Source organism: Sphaeramia orbicularis, chromosome 10, assembly GCF_902148855.1.
Source record: "Sphaeramia orbicularis chromosome 10, fSphaOr1.1, whole genome shotgun sequence".
In the NCBI taxonomy this organism is placed as follows: Eukaryota; Metazoa; Chordata; class Actinopteri; order Kurtiformes; family Apogonidae; genus Sphaeramia; species Sphaeramia orbicularis.
The window spans coordinates 46,484,336-46,491,972 of NC_043966.1; positions in this window are offsets into that span (position 1 = coordinate 46,484,336).

Genomic DNA, 7,637 nt, shown 5'->3' on the forward strand with positions numbered 1-7,637 from the left:
GACTTAAATACACAGAAGGGAGGGAAGACAACGAGACACAGGTGGCACACATCAGGGCGGAGTCAGGTAATCAGGGAAAAGGTGAACACGATCAAGGAAGGGAAGTAAAGACAACAGACACGACACATGAGGAAAAAATAACAAAATAAAACAGGAAGTGACAGACAAACATGAAAACCAGACTAACGTCTGGTGGCAGACTTGACAGTGTTATTGCTCGTTTAAAACATGGGGCAGCCTGAGAACCCATCTGTCTAGAAGCCATTCAACTCGTGAGACAGGGACACGCACAGAAGTTCTGTCTTTTAAATGTTCATGTTGCTCTTTGAACACCATCTCCACAGAAAGAGAATACTTTGAACACATTGGCCGTCATTTAAAAAAGCAGGAAACAGTGTCTTGTGTTTTTGAAAATTGCAGTTTCAAAACAAACATTTATGGAACATTTGCCTCTCACAGGAGCCGGAAACACACTCCTCATTCCCACCACCAGTCAGTGACTTAAGAGACCGATGGCCTGCTCTTTTCGATGCAACTCAGGTTAATATTATTTTATAAAATGGTATGCAGTATGTGCTATGTCAGTCAATTTTCTACATTAACAACATGCACCTTTTTATTTGTATTTTTATTTGTTTTATACAGATAAATGAAGAATTCAGAAGGATCACCACTGTTGGCCTTGAGACAACATTCATGGCAAAACTGGACCAGTATACCCTGAAAATAATGGCACTGGTGTCCTCAAGAGGAGGAGCTGCAAAAATGAAGATTCAGCACATAAAGAACATGCTGCTAGAGGTATAAATAAATGTAACACAGTTCATTTAAAATATGAAAAAAATCACTTTATTTTTTAGGAGGTGTTGATGGGTTAGTTAAATAAATATTAAAAAAAACAGATCATAAATTAATACATCATAGATTTGTCTTTAAAAATGTCATCATAGTTATTCATTCAACACTTCCAACACAAAAGAAGGAAATACAATTCTGAATAAATATTATAGTTTTGGTTTTGCACATTATTTCTTTCTTTCTTTTTTTTTTTTTAAATTTTTGATTTTTTAAATATCATTTTCTTGTATTATTTATAGGAACAGATGGTAGAAAGGAGGAGAGAAGCTGCAATCCGTAGCCTAATCATGTACATGAGAGAACAGGAGGAGGATCTCTTCAAAGAACAGTTGGTAGGTAATCCATCACTTCAACTGATAACTTCAGGATTTAACCTGGGTAGTATTTAGGAATGGCAGACAGTGCAACTGAATGATAGAAACCAAAATCAGGATGATATATTCAGTAAGTTTTGTTTTTTCCTGAAAGTGAAAGTAAGTTTTATCAGGGCTTTGTGGGCAGAGTTTGTGTCAAAAGTATGTCACTAAAAACGTTTGGTTTGCTACTAAACAGCCATCCCCAAAGCCCAGGTTAAATCCTGAAGTTAACCTTTAAGTGCAGATTCACTGTACATTATTCTTGTTTTTACATATGAGAAAAAACACTGACATTGATTCTGACCTACTTATGCCAGGATGGTGATGAAGTAATGAAGATTGTTGTGAGCAGAGGGGCATCTGAACCAGCCAACGCAACAGTGGTGATTGAGGGAGCAGAAGTCCTGGATGGCCTGACTGTCCCAAGAGCATGCGCCTTGCTCATGGGACTAATGCATGCACTCAACCTCAGTTACCCAAAAGAACTAAAAAGCACTTTTGAGGTACTTCAAAAGATATTCCTTGAGCTGGATGCTCTGAGAGCTAGTCCCAAGGTAATGTCTCTAAAAGGTAAACTGCTGCACTAAAAATTAGGCTGCATTCTAATTCCACTGTTACATTTGTGTTGCTTCTTGATGCAACATACAGCACCTGTATTGTTGCCAGTTGGTTATTGATTAGATACATCCAGCTAAAACAAATGCAATTACATATAACAGTCATTTCATTTAATGATAATTTTGAAGACTAGTTTGTAAATTTTTTGTACTTTTGAGGTGTTATCAATATTTAGACCTCCACTGAAATACATGGAAGAGACTAAACAGCATATCACTATAATGCATTATAGTTTTACAACAAGCACAAACCACAGTCTAGTATAAAAATGATAACACTGAATCAACACTTTTCTGAAGCCATCTCAACAAAAACTGCAAAAAGTAAAAAGAAAAACTGCATCAGTTTTATCTGGGTATAGTTGCATTGGTTTATATGTTGATTATTACATAAATATTTGTCTGATGTTCTGTGTTCTGTTTTGGAAGTATTAATGAGTTTGCTATGTATGGAAAATATGTTTCAGTATTCTTCTGGGAGAACATTTATAACCATATGATGTAATTATTCCTTTTATCAACATTGTTTTATACATTGCTTTTAGCATGACAGTGTTGTTTTTTCCTGTTGTGTTCTTTAACACGCAGAGTGACGCATTGGATTTAGTTCAGGGAATCAGTCTCCTAAAATTCAAATGATAATTTGAATTTGAGTTTTTTTTTTTGTGTGTGTGTGTGTGTTTAACAGCAAGCTCCTGCAAATATTTGACTTCACGTATTCATTTGGAGCTCTTCCATGTTTATTTGATGGTAAACAGTTGGACAAGTTGGCAATTGTATGTAATAAATAAGTTTGACCATAAAACTGACTGAACTGTATTTATGTTAATAAATTTAATGTTATTTATAGAAAAAATGAGTTAACAATTTGAAATATTTGTGATGAGAAATGAAAAACAAATAAGATGAAATAGCTTAAATTAAATATATTGACAACTCAAATTATCATGAACCATTTTATTAAAATTAAGTTGCTTCACCTTAATTGAACTTTAACCATTTTATTGAAATTAAGTTGGTTCACGTTAATTAATTGTTTGCAGGATGAAATAAATTATGTTGGTTGTCCTTAAATAACTGAGTTTGTAACATTAAAAGTCTTGTTGGATTTACTGAAAGGTTTTAGTTGGAATTTCTTAAAAAGATTGACACAAATTGGTACCTTAATTGAATTAAGCTGAGCCATTATATTTTTTCTTAGAGTGTAGGTTGCAAATACACATTCTCTTAGACCAAAAACTGCCTGACTGACCCCTAGGTGGCAATAAAATGGCAGCTAGCTAGCTAGATAGGCTTTATTGATCACAAACTGGGGAACTGTAGTGCAGCAGCAGCAGCAAAAATACCGTTACAGTGCATAGTGGAAATAGGTTTAAACATCAGGCAGAGGTGAGTTTATTGTACAGTGTAATGGAATGTGGCAGGAAATATTTCCTGTATCTATCCGTTCGCCAGCAGAGCTGTAACAGTCTGTTAGAGGCTGTGCTCTGCTGTCTGTCCAGTGTGTGGAGAGGGTGCTCATCACTGTTACGGATGGAGACCAGTTTTTTTAGAGTCCTCTTCTCCACCACAGTCTCAGAAGTGTCCTCCCTTAAACCGATTTCAGAGGCAGCTTTCTTGATGATTATATCAAGTCTGTTGGTGTTGCTGGCTCTGATGCTGCTGCCTTAACACACAGCAGCAAAGAACACAGCACTGGAAACACAACAGACTGGTAAAAGATCTCCAAAATCTTGTTGCATACACCGAATGATCTCAGCTTCCTCAGAAATCAGCAGAGAGAGGGAAAGACTGAGATCTGACGTTAAATCCAAAGCAACAAAGTTCACTGAAAAAGTGGGGAAAAAACTCCTTAGCTCTTGCCCTCCCACCAGGTTTCATGAAAATCAGTGCATTAGTTTTTGTGTACTCCCACTGACAGACAACACTGTACTGAAAATGCAACCTCTTTGTCTGAGCTAATGAGCAGTGTTGTTGTTACAACCAGGAGAGTTTAAGGTCAGTCCACCCTTTCACTTCCATTTACTTTGAGTGAATTCTTCAACCAAGACAATGCCATCTGCCATCATCCACTTAATGAGTTTCCATGGAGAGTAACAGAAGAATGTTTTTTATGTGAAACTGAACAAATGTACATAGTAAAAGTCTTATGGTCATATTTCCAATATTACAGTCATAAAGTTATTGTTCCTCTGTTAGGTACATTAATTGCATCATTCTGCTGTTAATTCTAAGGTCAGGCACAAATAAGGCAAACATTGTTTTCCTCTACTTAAAACGAAATATATGCACTACAATCATATCTTAAAGCTGTGTCAAAGTGTCCTTGGGCAAGACACTGAACCCTAAATTGCTCCCAGTAGGGTCTGGAAGAGCCTTGCATGGCGGCAGCTGCCTACTGGTGCATGAATGTGTGTGTGTGAATGGGTGAATGTGAGGCCCTGTAAAGTGCTTTGGGCACGATGAAGGTGTACACAACACACTATATAAGTTCAGTCCATATACCATTTACTTTCAGGAGCAGAAAACCACATCATTGATGGCTCTAGACACGTGTGTGCATCTATGTTAACCGTGTTCCTTATTGTATGTTTCTCTCTTTGTCTAATGCAGTGTCAGTGTATGCATGTTTGTGTATATGTATGTGTGTTATTTGAATTACATCTTTATCTTGTCCCAGCAATAGCCATGTCTCCAGGAAGACCTCTCATTCCCACTGTAGGGAAAAGGGATTAGTGAGCACGCTGACTATCTCTGGATGGCTGGGGTCAACACACACATATGCAGAATGTAGAGCAGCCTAAGGTGAATATCAGTGAGCTGAGAGTTTAGAGCAGGTTGGAACTATTAATGTGGTTTGGATTTATTTGTTTTGTTCACTACCACATATTGTTGTGTAATCAGGCAAATCATCATGAATCATGAAAAAATGCATATAGGTGCAACCATTTGACCCCCGGTCGTGAGCAGTCTTATATTTGTCATATTAGCTGATTTGCCACCCCTGCTTGTGTTTCCAGTCTCAATATCATGTATGATATGCAAAAAAATAATAACAGAGCATGATGCAACAGTTTGTGTAGGTGTGATCCTGAGCAGAAACCATTGATTAGCTGGGAGGCTAGCACCGCATTTGCACATCACACAGCTATCTGAGAGTAAAATGAATCTTCTGACAGCTGCTTTTAGATGTATGAACAGCTTATTGATGGAGCAGGAGTCCTGACATGAGAAAGCAGGCTCATGACCTGAAGGAGTGAAATGTTGGACGAGATAGGGAAACGTGGGTGGGGAGAGTAAATAGTTAGAGTTTCTTCTATTAAATACTATACTGCCAAGGGACCCTTGAGCCATAGATTACTCTCCTAGCTGCTCCAAATGAGCTATTGAGAAGCTAAGCATGAACTGTAGTTGTACTGAACAGATCCACTCACTAGTTCCTAGAGGAATTGTGGGCATACCAGATGAAAGTACATTTTAAATATAATATTCAGCTATATTCTTCTCCACAACTGTCTTTATAGGTTGTGAGGGCTTTAATAGAAGAGAGATATAGTCTGTCACTGGCTTTACTAATCAGATCTATTTTGAGTTAGTGCACAATAAAGAGACTAAACATCTGTCCACACTATTACAGATATTTTGCAATCATTTTATTCTACATTTTATCCAGTTATTAAGAATTTGTCCACACTTACTGCTGGTTTGTGTAAAGTGCATGCACTTGAAACCATGGCAGACTACCTGTTTTGGATATTTTGCAAATTTTGTTTCCAGTTTGACCATGTCCATGTAGAAAATAAAGAGATTAGGGGGCAATGGCATGACACTCAAGTCACAATTCATGTCTTGCTTTGTGTGATGAACATGCACCTGAAACATCAAATATAGGACATACAGGTGTATAACTCAGTGCAGCATATTGTGATCAGCATGAACACATTTAAGAGATGGACACATCCAATCTAATCCAACTTTATTTATAAGGCACCTTTAAAAACAGCAGTGTTTGCCAAAGTGCTGCCTGTAGAATTAATTCAGTTAAATTGTATTTTATTTGTAAAGCAAATAAAGAAGAAAATACGCAAACAGTCAAAAAATTAGTTCGTTAAGCGGTTGATGAAGCAAATGGATTAATGTCTCGGGCATCCCCCATCCTTAGGTCCTCCTTCTGGGCAAGGAAAAACTCCAAAAAACCCAGTGGGAAAAAAAGAAACCTCGGGGAGAGCCACAGTGAAGGAGAGATCCACTCCCATGGACGGGCAGGCTGTAAATGTGACCAGGACTGACAGATATCCATTTGCTGACTAATTAATTAATTAATACTCTACATATAAATAAATAGGAATAAATAAGTGAAAATGCAATATCCAGTTCACACACACCCACACACAAACACGCACACATACAAGAAGACTATAAAAACAAAAAACAAATCATTTGTTACTAAAAGCAAAGGAGTGGAACAGGTGAGAGAACACAGGTGGACATTTCAGACTACAGATAGCCCATACCCACATGTACCGGTGATATGGCAAAACCCACACAAACCAAACAAGGTAACTTAACTTGTTGCCGTTCATCATCATGACAGACTAAAACCTCTGCACCCAGTATTATCTGGAGCTCCACAGCTGAATGTCCAACAGGAACAATGGTTTCTGGTTCACACAAGTGTCTGAACTGGTCGGCGGTTGTTCACATGTGGACAGATACATGTTGTACAGACTGATTTATTTATTTATTTGTTTATTTATTTATTTATTTATTTATAACTTAAATGGAAACTACTGTAATGCTTTCAGCACAGACCCAGAACCCAAATGCAGAACGCAGAGACGGATGTAAGAGTTTACAGGGTTTATTGAATACAATTAGGATGATAATGATAATGAACAGGATCTTGAGGACAGCGGGCAAGGAAGTCCTCGTCTGAACCGTCCTCCGGGTTTCGGACGCGAACCCACGGTTCGGCACCGGATTTAATGCCGGATCACCGACTAGGGGAAAGCAGAGGGAGGTCAGGGACGGAAACAGGTCATGCACAGGGAGGCAATCAGACAGGCGACAGGACAAAGGGAAAAGGCAAACTCACGTACCGAATAATCAGGCGAAGGCGTCAAAAAACCAGGAAGGCAGATGGAGGCTGACAAAAACCGACAGGGAGCAGGCAAAAGACAGGCAAACAGGATGACAAAAAACAGGTCGAACACGGTAAGGCAAACGGACAAACAGGATCAGAACGCTGGTAAGTAATCTACAAGAGAAAACGAACTGGCGTCTGATCAGGGGAAAAGGCAGGGTATAAATACACAAAAGGGAGGGAAGACAACGAGACACAGGTGGAACAAATTAGGGCGGAGTCAGGAAATCAGGGTAAAGGTGAACACCAAACAGGAAGGGAAGTAAAGACAACAGACAAGACACATGAGGAAAACTTAACAAAATAAAACAGGAAGTGACAGACAAACATAGAAGACAGACAACCCCAGACTAACGTCCGGTAACCGGCTTCACAACTACCTGCTTAGACAAACATCCATATTAGTGTGGACAGAGCATTGGTTAGCCCTGGCAGTTTACAGGTTTGCTGGTGAACTTGGCATCATTACACCATGTTACTTGTTTGTGTGTTTTACTGGATTCTCATGTGTGCATAGATTGTCCTGGAGGAGAAAAATCCAAAATATTGGTACTAAATCCCCCCTTTTTCAGCATCAATGAATATAACTGACAGTTTAAAAATGACAATTAATGGAAATAGAGTCTTCTAAACACATGTTACAACCGTCTATGTTCTCTGATG